The 16560-nt window shown below is 52.5% G+C and overlaps 1 long non-coding RNA gene across 1 annotated transcript; it reads left to right on the forward strand.

Moving 5' to 3' along the window:
• The first annotated feature begins 10048 nt into the window (after nucleotides 1-10048).
• LOC141570743 (uncharacterized) lies at nucleotides 10049-14879 on the forward strand. Its single transcript, XR_016020586.1, has 3 exons — nucleotides 10049-10489; nucleotides 12731-14689; nucleotides 14778-14879. It is a non-coding gene; the product is annotated as an uncharacterized LOC141570743 (long non-coding RNA).
• Nucleotides 14880-16560: the final 1681 nt, after the last annotated feature.

The raw sequence follows: 16560 nt of genomic DNA on the forward strand, positions 1-16560 counted from the left end.
CTCTCCCTCGGTGTCCTGGGTGGGGGCACTGCACTGGCCTCGCTCACACCTGGGGTCTAAGTGCCCCATGTGTGTGTGGACAGAAGCTGTCTCCTCGTCAGCCTCCCGGGGCCGGCCACGTCCTGCCAGTAGCCACCCCGGAGGTTCTGTCACACAAAGACGTGGCCACCCATCATGACAACAACCACCTCTAAAACCTTACCCAGAGGGAAGAGCCACTCTCAGAGGAAGTCTCCCGTTGGCTCACTAACGCCATCATGCTGGCAGGTGTGTGAGTATGTGGGATGTGTGTGTTTCTGTGTGGATGTGTGTGGAGGGCGTTGGGGTGTGGAAGCACTAGGGGTGGCACTGAGAGCACCCCAGTTCCCAGGGGCCCTGTCAGGGACCCTGGATGAGAGGCAAAGCACTGGGAGGAAGCAGGACTCGAGTCTGGGTGACCAAAGCTCTGCAGAGCCCGTTGGGCCCGAGGTCATTGTGAGCTGATGGTCTGGCCCCAGGTGACAGAACTGGCCCATCATGTGGGCACGGATGCACCTGGGGCACACAACCTGGTCTGCAGTCCCCGAGAGCCATCAGGTGGCCTGGGGGAGGGGGGACGGCAGCTCTGCCTGCGGATGCCCAGAGTCTCACTCTCAGTCTGTGCGTGGCCCCCCAGGTTGTTCTTTAGCTGTCGGGAAAGCAACGGGCCTCCCTTTAAACCCAGCTGAGCACTAGCTTCCGATAGTGTGTCCTCTTGGGAATTTTCCTTCCAAAAGCTTTTAAAGTTCCTTTCAAACAACTCCGTTTGTTTTTGTTAGGTACAATGGATGACAATAAATGTCAGAAAACATTTTGTCACCTGAAGATGGTCTTGAGCTGCCTCCATCTTGAGGGACCGTGTCCCTGAGCCCCCACCCCTCCAGCCTGGACCCCAGGGAGGCTGGGAGCAGGGGCCTCTCCCCCTCGGATCTGATGGTGAAGTGTGTTCACAGACCAGGTCCACAGAGCCCGGTGTCGGGAGGCAGGAGAGGGTTTGTACCTGAGACGCTGGCCAGAGGGTGGCACAGGGGACACATGTGGCAGCAGGCCAGGCGGGGGGGGGGGGGGCTCTCTCGTACTAGTTTGGTTCTGGGAGGGATTCATTTATCCACAAGTTCAGTGACATTATATGACCTGGTTGTAAACGCCTTGGGGCCTAGAGGGCTGTAGACCCTTCCAGGCTCATAAATATACCATCCTGGGAACCGGGAGGCGGAGGACTGGGCCGTCCCCAGAGCCGTGCATGAGGGCGTTGGACGGAGCCCAGGGCTGCTCCGAGGAGCGGACTCGGCGGGGGGCGGGAACACTCAGACGACAGTTTTCCCAGACATGAGGAGAGAAATAGGATGTCTAAAATTGGACGTGGTGGTAATTTTGGAATTCTTTCCAGCTGCATCCAGCCATCCAGCAACAGCTTGCAGCGAGAACAGCTCTCTCCCGGATCCGGGGCTCTGGGACGTCTCCGGCCAGGATGGAGCCCTGAGGGGGCAGGCCCCACTTAGCCCCTCTGCTTCCAGGCACTTGTTTCTGCTGGATTTTGAGGGAGGTCAAGTGCCCTCTTGTCCCGCTGCTTGGGAGGGTGGGAGCGTTTGGTGTGAACTCACCTCCTGCTGGGGCTCCTGGTCACTGACAGCGTCCTGGGCTCTGCTCAGTCGCCCGAGTTTCTGTCTCAGGTCCTCATTGCTGGAAGACAGGCACCATTGATGAGGGCAGCGTGGATCCTTCTAGAACTCACCCTGCACTTCCCCTAACATCTTGGCCTGGTGACCAATGCACACACATCATGAGTCTTGCCAACTCCTCACTCTGTCTTGAACGCTGTCACCTGCAGCTCACCTTGCCTGGTCATGTGAATGGAGTGGGCTTTCAGGAAGGAGAAAGAGAGAACGGGGACCTTCTCTGCATGGATGGTTGTGAACCTTTGCAATCCCAGTGAGAAAAGTCACACCTAATATCCTGACTGTAGGACCACAGGGTGACAAATAGGGGCTAAGTACTTTGGATGCCTTTACCACTAAAAAAGAGTATTTCCACGTCTTCGATGCTTTTGGGCTCCCATCCAGCACTGGATGGAATTAGAGAGACCCCGTGAGGACACGCCACCGAGGTGGAGAGTCACACATCTGTGCCCGCGACTCTGGGAACCGACAGCTGCAGTGAGCTGGACTCACACAGGAAACCATTTTAAGAACAAATTCCACGTTAACACACATCTAATTCATTATTTATGTAGCAAATTACCTTCTTCCACAGCAAGTGAGAACTTGCCAAGTAGGCCACCACTGTGTCGTCCCAATTTCCTTTATTTTGGGGAGCATGGGGGTTTGGAGTTGGGCAGACACTGGCCTGAACCCCGGGGCTGTGTCAGCCCCCAGGGCTCGTCTCCCTGCGCCTGCTGCTGGCCCTGCGGCCACGCTCCCCTCAGCTCCTACACTTTGCACTGCTTTGTGTCCAGTGGGGGTGGCACTCAGTGTCCCTGGGGAGCCGCCCTGGTCGGGGGTGCTGTGACCGCCTTTCCAGACTCAGGGGAGTTAATAAAAACCCAACGCTCAGGGCCCTCATGGATCCCGTGAGAGATCTTTTTGGTGCAGAACATTCTATTATTTGGGAAAGACATGGTTTAAAATCCATGTTACTGAGCGGTAAAGAATGACAATGGACGGGCGGCAGTAGCTGGGGGCCAGGCGGGTGGAGGGAGGGCCGTGTGCCCCTCTCTGTGGCATTTTCACCAGCCACGCGCATGCAGGGGAGGGCACTCACCCCACACTGGAGGCTCAGGGCGCTGCAGGCTGGGACCCGGAGGACGCTGGCCGGGGCCGGATCCCAGGAAGCTCGTTTATGTCCCGTGGCCTCATGTAAACTCATGGCGTGACCACTGGCACAGCGACTTGCTCCAGCCATCTCTGCAAGGACAGAAGAGTCACGCCGAGCTGGTTTGTGACCCAGGCTGTTGTTGGGGAAGAAAAGGAAAGCCAGTCAGCTTTGCGTGGTGTAAATATTCAGTAAGTTTCACTCCCCCGACAACCTTCCAGCCCTCTGGGGCAGGGCTGTGTGCGTTAGTTATCACCTAGACCAGGGGTGTCCAAACTTTTTTCAACGTTTTTCACCAAGGGCCATATGAGGTAAAATACACAAACAGCCGGGCCACTCACTCGAGGTGAAGTACGTATTGCCTCACCTGGTTTATTTAAGTAAACTGAATATATTTTTGGAATTTGCTGCGGGCCGATTAACAATGGATCATGGGCCGCAGTTGGCCCGTGGGCCGCAGTTTGGACACTCCTGACCTAAACGGTCCCCTCTTCTGCTGAGTGTTAGCATTGCCACTGAGGAGGGCGTTTTAAGTCCTGGGACCATCCTGGGACCATCCAGGACATTTAGTGTCATCTCTGGTCCCTCAACCAAATTCCACAGCATTGGGTCTGATGACTTGGGTGGTGGTACTGGGACTGTGCTGAGGTGGCTCTTTGGACGGGAGCCTTGTCACCTCGATGGGCTGTTGGCAAATCCTTGCTGTGAGCAGTGTCCTGGCCAGGGTCTGGGGACACAAAAGTTCTCACAGTCCCAGAAGGAACAGTCTAAGTGTGGGTGTGGTGGTGGGGTCATTGCAAAGGGGCCGCAAGGACGGCTGTGCAGCGGAAACCCTGGGATCACACTCACGGCTGCTGTGTCAACATGGCACCAGGATCCCCACATGCTCTGACCACCCAGCCTGCAGGCCCCAGGGCTGCCGCTGCCGCTGTCACTGCGGCGTGGGCTCTGCCTTAGCCTCTCTGGAGAGAGGGCTTTGGGGACCATGGATTCTGGGACAAGGTCCTGGTGACAGCTACATCGTCCATCTGTGATGGTTTATTTTATGTGTCAGCTTGGCTGGACCATGGTGCCCAGATATGTCGCTCTCTTATGGGACTTTTGAAATTCGTGTTGTGCTCATTGGGTTCTGTCCTCAGCACGACCTCAGGGTCCTTGCAAGCTTGTCCTGAGACAGTGACTGGCCACAGAGGCTGGAAGCTGAAGGCGGAGCCCTCAATGGCACTGCTGTCTCCTCTTTGACCTTTCCGGAAGGACCAAGGATGTGGCCTGTAACCGTGAGGAGATGGCCATAATTGTGCCCAGATGGTTGGCAACTGAAACACTAATCGAAGAAAAAGCTGGGAGCAGTTTTAATGTGAAACAGGAGGGAGCAGAACAGAGACATTGTTCTGGGTTCAGTTGTGTCTTCCAAACAACAGTGTGTTGAGGTCCCAACCCCAGTACAGCACAGCACAGCACAGCACAGCGTGACCTTACCTGGGAACGAGGTCACTGTAGATGTGATGAGTTAAGATGAGGTCACACTGGAGTAGGGTGGGCGCCTATTATCCTGATAGAGCTGGTGACCCCAGAGGGAGAGGAAAAGAGACACACAGGGAGCAGGCTGTGGGACCCCACAGCAGAGTCGGGAGGGATGCGTCTACCAGCCAAGGACTGCGGGCAACTTCCAGACTCCGGGAAGAGGCACGAGGGCTGCGCCCAGCCTGCGAGGGGGCAGCCCTGCCGACACCTCGCCTCTGACCTCTGGTCTCCAAAGCTGGGCGAGAACCCATTTCGGTTGTCTTAGGCCGCCCAGGTGCACACGCTGTCATAGCATTCCCAGGAGACTGCGCGGGAACCATGGTGCTGTTACTGGATTCTCCTTTAAAAAATCGCACCCTGAAGAAACGCTTGGTGACAGAAAATGCTCAGCGAACTAAAAAAAATCGAATTGCAAACAGCATGTCCTGTGTGATCCCAGTTTTGAAAAACAAAATGCGTAATTTTATTCACAGAAAAAAATGACTGGAAAACATACTTAAATGTTAACCGTGATGTTTTCACTTATAATAAGATGGTGGGTGCTTTTTATTTTCTTTTTGTGTTAGTTTCTGGAGTTTTTATGTTGTCTGTGTATCATTTTGATAGTGAAAGAAAATGCCAGATTTCTTTGAACAAAGACAAATGACCAGTGCAAAAATATGTCTCACATGTTTGGAAGACAAAAGCTTAAGTCCTGAAAGTATGTGAAAACAGGAAGGGAGGCGACCTGCATGGAAGAGCTGGTGTCCCCGAGCACCAGGGGACAAACAGCACACGTTTTAAAACACTCAGTGCTTCTCCAGCACAGGAAACGCAATGGCAGAGACTTTTGCAGTAAAGTGTGAGGAAAGCACCCACACGTAAAGCTTGATGGAGCTGGGTGTCACGGGGACTTGTCCCCACTCGATGGGTATCAGTCCAGCTGCTACAACAGAACGCACAAGGGACAAATGGAAATTTAAAACCCCATTCTGCTGGCTACTGCCTTGGACCTGTCTACTGAGACACGCTCGTGCCTCTGCTTTCCTACCTGTGTGACCAGGAGTTTGCCCCTGTGCCGACCGCTTTGCGGAGGCCTGAATGCAAAGGTAACACGTCTGAGCACCTGCTCTGGGGGTAGCACCCCTGCAGCTCAGCTCGCAGCGGGCGGTTTCCTGCCAGGCAACTGGTAATTAGCTCTCTCTCCGGGGCAGGCTTCTCCAAGTGTCTCTGGAAGGGCACCCGGGACCAGAAACTCTTCCGAGTCTTAGAAAACATCAAAGGGAAGCTTTCCGGAAGAATCTAGAAGGCACACTGTCTCAATCCACAGAACTGGGGGCAAACCACAGAGGCCCAGGGCACCAGCATTTGGAAAGGACAGCTCAAGTCATCTATAGAAATGGGTATAAAGCATCAAAATGTAATCTTCTTGAATAAAAGTTCTGCTTTCTGACTATTGCCTAGTTATTCCTTGAAACAAAGGGATTGCATCTGACACACGTCATTCCACACGTTTACTGCACGTCTGCCATGGGCTCAGTTCTTTCAGCTTCATCACTGTTTGTGTTTTGGGTCTGGACCATCCGACAGGTAAGGAAGCTGTGCCCGCAGGAGGTGATGCTGACCCTGGGTGCAGCCCTCTTACTCCGTGCTGGCCCCTTTGTCCGGAAGCCTCTGAATGATGCAGAGGGGATGATGGAGCAGCAAAAATGCCCCTCTGCCAACACAAACAGAACTGCATTTTATTACATGGCAGGTGCCATGGAAAAAAGCTACTTTGGGAAAGTGTTCCGGGGAGGCTGGTGGAGGTTGATGGTCAGGACGCCCGTGAAAATTGATCACCAGATTTGGAATGAAGTCAAGAAGAGATAAATGAGTGAGTGGAGACTGTCAATATAATAGGCCTGACGATTAATATGGAAATCACTGGGTGGCTGCCTTTCACAGCTGAGTTACAGGACAGCGGTCACTCTGTCTGTCCATCCCTGGCTGTGAACTGTGTTTCCAGAGGGCAGTGGAGAAGGGGAGCAAGCTTCTGCAGTGGTGCTGCCCCACCAAGCAAGGCTGGGATCAGAGGGGAATGAACACGTAGACGCTGCTCCTGGCCCCAGCCCTGGCCGGGCGGCGATGGACAGATGGTGCTTCCACACGTGTTTGCAGGGTCACTCTCTCTGCTCATCTCTTCTTTGACACAGACTCAGACAATGTCCTCCGCTTGTGTCCTCCGAAACATGCCAGTCCTATATTCCCCGCCCCGTGGGCTCTTCCCATGCCAGCTCCTCCCGCCCGCCCATCCAGGGGCCCTGTGCCCTGTGCCCACGTCACAGGAGCCGGGCCCTCAATGGCCCATCTCTGCACTGACCTCAGCACTGGCTGTTGAGGAGACTCAGGCAGAGAGCTGGGTGCTTAGGGGAGCACGGAGCTCGCTGCAGCCCCAGAGGTTTCGTGGGTCAGCAGGAGGCTCGCTGGGCCCCTGTGACAGCATGGCTCCCTCTCCTCTGGCTGTGGCCGTGGCCACACATGCGGGGGGTGCCAACACTGACCCGAAGAAGGGTCAGTTATCCAGCAACCGCTCATCCTCAGGAGCCCTGCTGGGCCCAGAGGCCCCTGCGCACACCAGCCATACTTAAAAACTACCAATGTCCTGTTTTAAGGGTAAACCTTATTCGGAGTCTAAGCTGATGCTCTTGGGGTCCTAGCACCTACGTCTGCAGCATCTGCGCGCCTCAGTTCAGAAAGCCCACCGCAACTGTCGCTCCAAGGGGGGGGCATTCCTTCTCTGGGCACAGGTCTGCTTCTCTGTTTCACATCACAAACACCTGTGTTGTCAGCTCGTGTCTGGGGATCAGCGAGCTGGGTGCTGAGCTTGCTGCCCTGCTCTTCCGGTCTCAGTGGTCATCTCGTGTTAATTATCTTCTGACTTTGTATCCTACCCTGGCAGAGGCCCCGTTGCTTGTTGGCCAGTCAGGGCTGACCATCTGGACGCTCGTCCCAGGATGGCTTGCTGATGGCCCGGAAGCAAATGCACCCCTGTTGCCTGGTCTCCCACTCTGGCCGCGGACAGCTGCACAGAGCAGAACCCTTGGAGGTCTCCTTAGAGAAATCAGGCTTTTCTCCTAGTTTTCTCTTAAGCACTACTCGTTGGAAGTAAATACGCATCAAACCTTCATGCAGCTGTTTCTCTACTCTGACCCTAATCTTGTGCCGTCCAAGTGAGCTGGTATCTTCCATGTCAGTGGAGATGATGAAATATCAGCCCCAGGAACTGAACTGTTTATTAAAAACAGTGGCCCTTCACACAGGTGGCGGGCTGTATGTTAGGTGTTTTCAGTACTACGCACGCGGTGACCAGTAACGGGCAACGCCGATGTGCAGACCCAGTCCTGCCCGAGCCCAGGACATTTGTGATGCCTTCTTTGTCCAGGGTCCCTTCCCATCTCCATGCAGAAGCTGACCTCTTCCTCCCAGAGTCTCGCCTCTTGGAGAATGTGCCCATCAGCCATTATGTTTTGTCCCCAAGAACGTGAGGGCTGGTCTCAGGGATGACAGCCCAGCTGGTCAATCAGATTGTCTTTTCCCTGGGGGTTTACCTGATGAACCAAGGCCAGCACACTTGGTTTTGCTGACTTACCTGGCTGGTCTGGGTTACTCAGAAAGACAATAGAAATCTGTACAAAAGCAGCCAGTTCTCTTATACCTACATATTCCCCTGGTACCAAGATAGAAGGAAACCAATGGGCAGAGAAAAGAGAGGGTGACTGAAGCAGAGAGGAAAAAGGTGGACACAAATCAGAAGCAGCTGGAAGGGAGGGAGACAGGGAGCGAGCGCTGGACCCCAGCCCACGCTGGCTCTGCTCGCAGTGGGTGATCGGCGTGGGGCAAGTGTGTACCTGAACCCTCCCAGCTTTCATCTCTGAGCCACTTTGGGTTTCTGTGTCTTCCATGCCCAAGGTTACGCAGGCTGCCATTCTGCAGCTGGCCAGGACAGAGCGCCATCCCGGAACCAGGCCAGGCTCACCCAACACAAGTGACCGGCAGGGGCTCCATCACTAGGGGACCCTGGGCGAGGGCAGGGACCTGGGAGCCTGATGTGCCTGTCTGCGCACTTCTTTGCCAGGTGCTCTCCCTGGGGCATGGCTGGCCCTGCCAAGCTGCCCTCTCCCCCAGCTGCATACCGCCCTGCCTCCCTAGGTCCCGAAGCCCTGCTGCTCACCCAGCTTCAGTAAAGCTTTCCTTTTTGGGAAGAAAGTAGACCTGCTGGATCCGACGTTCACTCTTGGCTCCACACACTCTTGAGTCGGCAGAGAACATGGGCGTCCTGACCTCAGTGCCGTCAGCACCTTCAACTACCTGGAAGTCCGAGGACTCACCTGGATCCCTCAAGGGTGAGGAAATTATACGTAAGTGAGAGATGAAGGAATTGGCCAGAGAAAACATACATTCCTAGCTAGTGGGAAGCACCTTGTGTGTATTTCCAAAACAGACCAAAAATGTTCCCTTGAAGAGCTTCCAGACCTGTAAGTGAGAGAGAAACGGGTCGACTGCGAGGGGTGAGAACGTGGCCCTGATCACGCTCCCGTGGGGCAGAGATGTAAGAGCACGGCCCACGTCCAAGGAAAACCCCACTCCACAGGACACAGTGGAGGTGGCTTCCCTGGGACCTGGAGTCTGCTTCTCACAAGGCAGCGGGAGGTGGCACATTACAAGCCATTTTTCATGGTAATAGTAGCATTCATACTTCACCTTTATTGAGGGTTTTCCTCTTTCCAAGCTGTTTTAACCAGAGACCATTGGATCACAGCAGGCTTGTGAGGGACGACAGCAGGGGCGTCTTATCTTGTAAAATGTTCCTGTTTCATAAAGTGGGGAAACTTAAGCAGACAGAGTTAACTGCTTTGCGAATGCCATAAAGTAAAACAGAAAAATTACTAATTATGTTAAGGCCACTGTGCAGAGGAACTGCTTAAATATACATAAAAATAGATCTTAATAGATGGTGCCAGTAATTCCCATAAGAACTTCTCCTGCAAGTCTATAGAGATTGAAAATGGGGTTGGATTAATAGTGTGCAGTAAGGCGCGCTGGGACTTTTAATCCTGATTTCCTTTTTTTTTTCAATGTAATTATATTACAACAAGAAGATAAAATATACTAATTTTGGTCATAATTATCTACCTCAGTTGAAGCAACTATCTTTCAAGGCATAATTTTCTGCTTCTTAAAATGACTTTTACTAAAGAAAATTTCATCATGCTCTGACTGTAGCCAGTTAGCCCTCATTCCAGAAACTTCTCGGGAACACACTATCACACAGAGATGTGACACGCACTAACTAGTAAAAAATACATATCTCAAATACCTTTCTGAATCAGTTCCCCCAAACACTTCTTTACAGGCACTTTTCATAAAGAGTAAGAGTTTCTACACACGACTCTGAGTGACACCTCCATGGCTGGCACGCCTGCGGGCAGAGGGGCCGAGTGGGCGTCACCAGGGGCCCTCAGCCCGCGAGATGGATCCTGCGATCGTCAGCACGGCATCGATCCTGTGGCCTGGCCACTGACGCCTGACAGGCGGGAGTGCTAGTCACGCTGCAGCCTGAACTTGATAAATTGGTGCTGGCGACACGGTGAGTGAGTCGGTGGTGCCAGGGTGGGGGGTTGGGGGCCTGGGCGGGGGCCTTGGTGACGCCAAGGCCTCAGAACACAAAGGAGCAAGTTTTAAAGGGGGGGCACTGCTGATGTTGTTTTTCAGTCACCTTTTCCCTAGTAGGTTTGTTTTCTTTCTGTTGGAAATTTAAAAATGAGGACAACAGTTTGGGATTGTCAGTCCTGAAGGGCTTGTGGAATGTTCACCGGTGGACGGCCTGGAAGGGCAGGGCTTCACGCTGAAGCCACAGCTTCACTCAGCCACGAGGAGGCTTTTTATAGCCGTGCCACCTCCACAGGAGGCTTGTGCGGTGTGATAAAAATAACTTCCAAGGACACACGTCTGGACCTGTGGCGTTTGCTGGTGGCCCTAATGTGCTGCTTGAAAAGCAAGGCTCTCTCAGAGCTGTGGGCTCCACGGTGACCCGGGCGAGTCCAGTCTGGTCACCATCCATCCACAGGGGACACCGAGAGCTGCTCGCCAGCCCAGTTCTTGCTACGGCACCAAGGTAACCGAGCCTCAACCTTCACTTAGTCTGTGTCCACCATAAACCAATGCCTTTTACTGCTCAGACGGCAGTGCAGCTCTTACTTTTGCTGGCATTGGAAAATGTTTTCTTTTTCTCTTTTGAATTGATTCATTTTAAATAAACAGAACAAACTCGGGGAACTGCAAGTAGGTGAGCTTGTGGCCTTGCTTCCCTTCGTCTAGTGTTTTTAGCTTCTGAATACTCAGAAGATTGTTCCTTATGTAACTCAATGTAGACGTGTGTGCTAAGTTGGTTGACAAATACAAAGGATAATTCATGTTTTTTCCCTAAAGATCATTGGATTTTGTGGAAGATTGTCAGAATATTTAATAATATTTTTGGAGATCAATAAGGCAATTTAAGTGCCTAGTTTTCAGAACTTTTCCCCTTTATTCTAACGATAGCAAGTTTCCACAACATCTGTGACTGACCCGGTAAATTGTTCCTCTTCCTTAATTTACACTTTCATTCACCTGGGGTGCCAGTTACTCTGTGGGTAAAGGTGGCCTGCCACAGGTCCTCTGGGTGTGGCCCCTTCGTTGGCACTGGGCTCGCCCAGGGCTCCGCTAGGCAGGGCGCTAGGGCTTTCCCGAGGAGGAGGGAGCTGCCCCACCCAGCACAGCAGGCTGCGGCTGGACGTGAGCTGGTGCCACACCGCTCTCTCATGGAGTGGGGACAGGCCCAGACCGTGCGGAGCTGGGCCTGCTATGGTGGGGTGGGGCAGGACCAGGCGCGTGAGCTCTGCTCCACGAGGAGCCCACAGGAAACCCCAGAGCCCGGAGAGCAGCAGCTGAGCTGCAGGAAGGGATGGGGTCGGGTGGAGCCGCAGAAGGGCTGCCTGCCTGCCAGGAACGTCCTGCCCGAAGCGGAAGTGGTACCTGATTCCTCAACAAACTGTATGTAAGAGGTCGCCCCCGAGACAGACGAGACAGGGTTCATTGAGGGAGAAAGCCAATTACTGGGCTTAAAACACTTTGTGGGGAATGTCAGAATGGACAATAGACGCAGAGAGGAGATGACACACCCCTACCCTCCGAAAAAGAGTTCTACCAGGTCCACAGAAAAAAAGGAAACAGAGATGGGACTGATGACAGGAGAGGGAAGTCACCCAAAGGTTGGCTGGTTAGATTCAATCGTAAATAAAGAGAATTCTAGAGAGAGAAAATACAGCAGCACTGAAATTGCAGATGTAATGGAAGAATTAGGAAGGGTCCGTAGGACTGACGGGCCTGGCTTCCCGCCCACCAGCAGCCCTGCCCCTAACGTACACACCCCGCCAGGAAACGGACCATCCCGCGGGCAGAGGCGTTTGTGTCCCACCCACATAGGGTAAAACCAAGGCTGAAAAGGGCTGAAACGGCATGCTGCTATTTCTTGGTTGACGTTGCCGCCACAGCAGACATTTGGGCAGAAATAGTGACGTGCTATGGCCTATCTGAAGCATCTCATGACTCTTTGGTGATATTTCTCCAGGAAGACCAATTGTACCCAAGACTTGTTCTGGAAATGTGATCTCTGTTTTAAAGCACCAAGGCATAGCGTGCGCACAGTCAGAATCCCGCAGGTATCACTACTATTTCTTGGAGAATGTGGCCGCATGAGAAGTGTTGCCCTGGAAACAAGACAGCAGACAGAAGTTCTTATCACCCATCTCCAATATCCTGAGGACATGTGCTGAGACTCCGGGGCATTCTTTCAGAACAGGACTGTGTCAGTGTCGGCAGGGCCCCTCCCGCTCAGAGAGCAGCTCCTGTGTGTGCTGTGACTGCTGATGTTGTTTGCTCTCAGTACCCTCCTGTCACTCGCCACCCGAATGCCCAGGCCTAATTCTCTGTTGCATCCACAGTGACGCACAAACGCAGTGCCCAGACCTACAGGTGCAGGATGCGGAGAACTGCAGCCGTTGTTTTCGTCGGGATGCAATCCGAACGCTCTCTCTCGTTTGCTCGGGGCTCAGTCCAGTTCAGATTGTCCCACGGCCACACCACGGCCTCTTTCCACTGACACACAGAGCTGTGAGGAAAAGCTGTTTAGAACAGGGGCTTCTGTACAAATGTGATTCTCTCACTGACTTTGTATCTGAATTCAAAAATTGTCCCCAAACCAAGTAAATAACTTTTCTAGAGTTATTTCTTAATATTCAGAGAGAGGAAAACAAGTGTTAATGTTTTTATTCACAACTGAAACCTTTCACTACGTGTTTATGCGTTCCTTTTTCAGAAACATCTCCTTACCATAAAAAGTTCTGAAGTTATCAATGAACAAGATGAACCCCAGTGTCGCCCCGAGAGATAATTCCTGTCGATGTCTTGATGCTGACCCTTGCTGCTTTACGATGACGTGGCCGATTTTCTCTGTCATTCACATGCATCTCAAGCGTGATGCACAGTGTTACGTTCTCTCTTAAGGGTCTATACAATCTGCTACTATTTGCAATTTTTATTACTGTAAGTTCTGTTTCAATAACACCTTTCTCCATAATAATTTCCAGGACTTTTGAACACTTTACAGATTAGAAATTCCGGAATTTCGAGGTGGGAAGACAGGCAATATAGTCACGGATGCAGGTACATGGCATCCGTTGCCTTCCCGAGCGGTTGCAGGTCTGGCTTCTAACACATCTCTTAGCAACATAGCTGTGCTGATTGTTTTACAAATAAACGATTTATCAGAACAATTTAGATTTACAGAAAAGTTGTCGCATGAACATTAGGACAGAGGAGCCCACATACCCCACACCTCTCATTAGCATTTTCTATTAGAACAGTGCCTCTGTTGCACTCAGTGAACCGACACTGACACGTAACTGCGAACGAAAGTGCACGTTTTGTTCAGAGCTCCTGAGTTTTTACCTAACATCTGTTTTGCTCCAGGAGCCCCTCCAGCTCAGCAAGTGCATTTAGTGAGCGTGTCTCGGCTTATCTCTGTGGCATGTCACGTAGAATGGAATGAAGTGTCATTGCCAGGTGAAAGCTAAAGGAACGTTCTGGTATAAACCTCATAAATGTGTCTTCAGGAAGCCATTGCCACGTTCAACAAGGTGTTGCTAGTAGGTCTGCAGCAGAGATGAGCTCACACCCCAGCCTAGCTCCCAGCATCCCTCCTTGTGCCACGTGTCCCCCCACCCCCGCTGGCCTCTGCACTGTGACCCTCTCCTGCCTGAGGCCTGGAGGTGACAGGGACACTCAGCTCTTATGTCCAGGCACCGGAGGAGGTGGGTGAGTGGTGACCGAGTGCAGTGGGACAGACAGTGACCTGAAGTGACAGCATCACGGTGGAACGCTTGCTCGCCTGGAAAGCCACCTCACCTCTCTGGGTGTCCTTCCGTCTTCCTAGAAGAGGCCACCGTGTTCCTTGAGCTCCGTGTTCTGTGTCCGTGTTTCTGTCTGTGTTCTCACCCCAGCCTGAACTCCTGGGCACTGGCCGCATGTACTGACTCACTTCACAAAGCTCTCCACACGGGATGCCGCTGTGACTGAGCTGGTGCTGCCTGGAGTCGTGTTTCCAGCTCCTCCCGGCCGCCTTCCCCGGGCACCTCGTCTCCTGGGCCCCTTTTGTCTTTGGGGGTCTGAGCTGTCCCACAAGGAAAACAAAATGAATGGCAGCACTGATTTCCAGGAATGACTCTTCGCAAACCTGTTTTGCATTGTACTTTATCTTTGGTGCTCATCTAGGTCATAGAAAAGTGAAGGCACTATGATTTGTCCTAATAAGTCACCAGGCACTGGTATTAGGGTAACCAGTGAAGGTTTGTTAGGATTCTTACTGTTCACTCAGAAGGCAACTTAAAGAAAAGGAGGTATTATAGTGCCCCCTTAGCAGACACCTTGGATTTTATCCAAAAGTACACGACAATTTTCCAAAAGTACTACGGTATTTGGAAACTGTGAACTAATTCCTTTAGGATTCTTGAATCGGAGATTAAAATGTTAAAAAGAAAAAGAAGGAAATAGGAAATTTTTCTCTTATTTCTAATATGGCTCGTTTCTTCTCTCTGCCAACAACTCTTGAGAACTGTCCTCCATTTGAGTCTCAAGGGACGATACCTGGCACATATTCTGACCTTTGAGAAGAGACAATAGTGGAAAATGAAGCCGCGATTTTTATGGAGGTTGGAGAGATTTTCACTCCCTAGAAATGGTAGGAAGAATTCACACCCTTATAAAGTAAAAGTGAAATGTGAGTTCTCTTTTCCCCCTCACACCTGGCTTGTCTCATGTCATTGGAAATGGCTTTTTAAGTATGTTAAACTGTTTCTCTCCCACAGAGCGGAGGGTCCCCTTGCCCATCTGCCTATGAACTCGCTGAAATTTCCTGGAATGCCTTTTCTTCCGTCCCAGGCTCAATAAATTCCGCTACTGTCCGCATACGCCATCCGTCTGTCGAGCTTTCCAGCCTTCCTCCTTTGGGCTCTGGCACATTGATTAACTTTCTGTTCCCCAGTCCTGGCACAGTGCACGGCACAGAGTAGGGGCCTGTGATGCTTTTAAGGTTACGAATTGCAATTGATGCAGGTGATGTTGGATCTGCCAGCAGTTTCTGAGTGTGGGCCGGGATCGTGTCTCGTGAAGCCGAAGAATGGAAACACGGACTAGGGAGAGGCAACAAGTTTTAAAAAGAGGATGATAGTTTATTAGAGGCAGGAGAAGAGGTTGCAGCTCCTGAGCGGGAGGGGGTCCCGAATGGGGGTGCCCCATGACTGAGGCAAAAAGACTTACTTTTATACCTTCCCTTGCCTGTTTGGGGAAGGGGAGCTGTTTGAAGAAGGGAACTGGGCCTTCTAATGAAATTCGTCTACCAGGTGTGTTCTGCTTGCCCATCCTGAAGGAATCAGCAAAGTAACCCGCTCTTATCCATCAGATCTGCTCCGTTTGTCAGGCCAAAAGGAATTTTATGATTAACCTCAAGGCCTTGTTACATTACATCCTGGAGCGAAGGAGTGATTTCAAAACCTGGAGTTTCAGGATATGGTTGTCTTTGTTTATTCCACCAGGGACCCCCCTGTCTACCTAACAATCACACTCACTAACCTGTCTCACAATGACAAACACTGTGGACTGTACAACCATTGTGTGAGGTGAGCATACCATGTAACCTTCACAGCAACCCTAAGTTACCATCCCCACTTGGCAGACAAGGAGACTGAGGCTCGGCACAGGTTCGCACCTGGCCCATGTCCCTCTCTAGCACGAGCAGGACTGGGTGAGAGTCCAGCCACGACGCGTGACACGGGAGGCCCTGCTCCCGCCTTGCAGGACTCTGCTCCACGGCTCCCTCAGAGCGCTGGGCTTCTCTGTGCTCACGAACGCACACTGTTCCTCAGGGCTTTCTGTGCTGGCTCTGCACCTTCCCTCAGGGGAGCGTCGCTGGCATCTGGCTTGGGTCACCTCCCACCTGCTGTTCTGCACCCTGGGGTCCTCTGCTGGACCAGCCACCTGACACTCTGACCTCTTGATCCTGACCTCCTCATGTTCAGGAACCTTTTCCTGCTTCCACTGCCGTGTCCGGCGGACCAGGTCAGCTCCCATAGGTCCTGCCGCCCAACTGTACGCCCTAGAGTTCATCTCTGTCCTGTCTTGTGGCTCGAGGACTGCCCTTCCGTCTCAGCAGACCTGCCTCCCTGCAGCCCCCTCGCTCCTCTTTCCCATCCAGCTTAGTGTCCACGTTCGAGGGTTTCAGCAACACTCTTGGCCACAGTTACCTTCCCAGGTGTCCTTTCTTCTCCTTGCAGCCTCTGACTAACCCTGGACACTGGCCAACTCAACTACCACTTCTGTAGGGCTGCACCCCAGAGCCAGGCGCGCACGAGGACAGTCCCCAGCAGGGCGGCTGTTGTCCCTCACTGTCCAGGACAGCAGCCTCAAATAGGCTCGCTGCTGCCCCAGTGTCCCTCTGTCCTCACGGCCGCTTACCCCCACCCCAGCTATGCTATTTCCAGCCTTCCGTGCCTGCCAACTTGCCTCCCCACAACGTTCCTGCATTGGCTTCGTTCTGAAGGTCAGAGGTAACGAGGCCACCAGAGAAGGTCACCATGCACAGCCCTCTGCTTT

The sequence above is a fragment of the Rhinolophus sinicus genome, chromosome 3 (genome assembly GCF_057876585.1).
Source record: "Rhinolophus sinicus isolate RSI-liver-muscle chromosome 3, RSI-T2T, whole genome shotgun sequence".
In the NCBI taxonomy this organism is placed as follows: domain Eukaryota; kingdom Metazoa; phylum Chordata; class Mammalia; order Chiroptera; family Rhinolophidae; genus Rhinolophus; species Rhinolophus sinicus.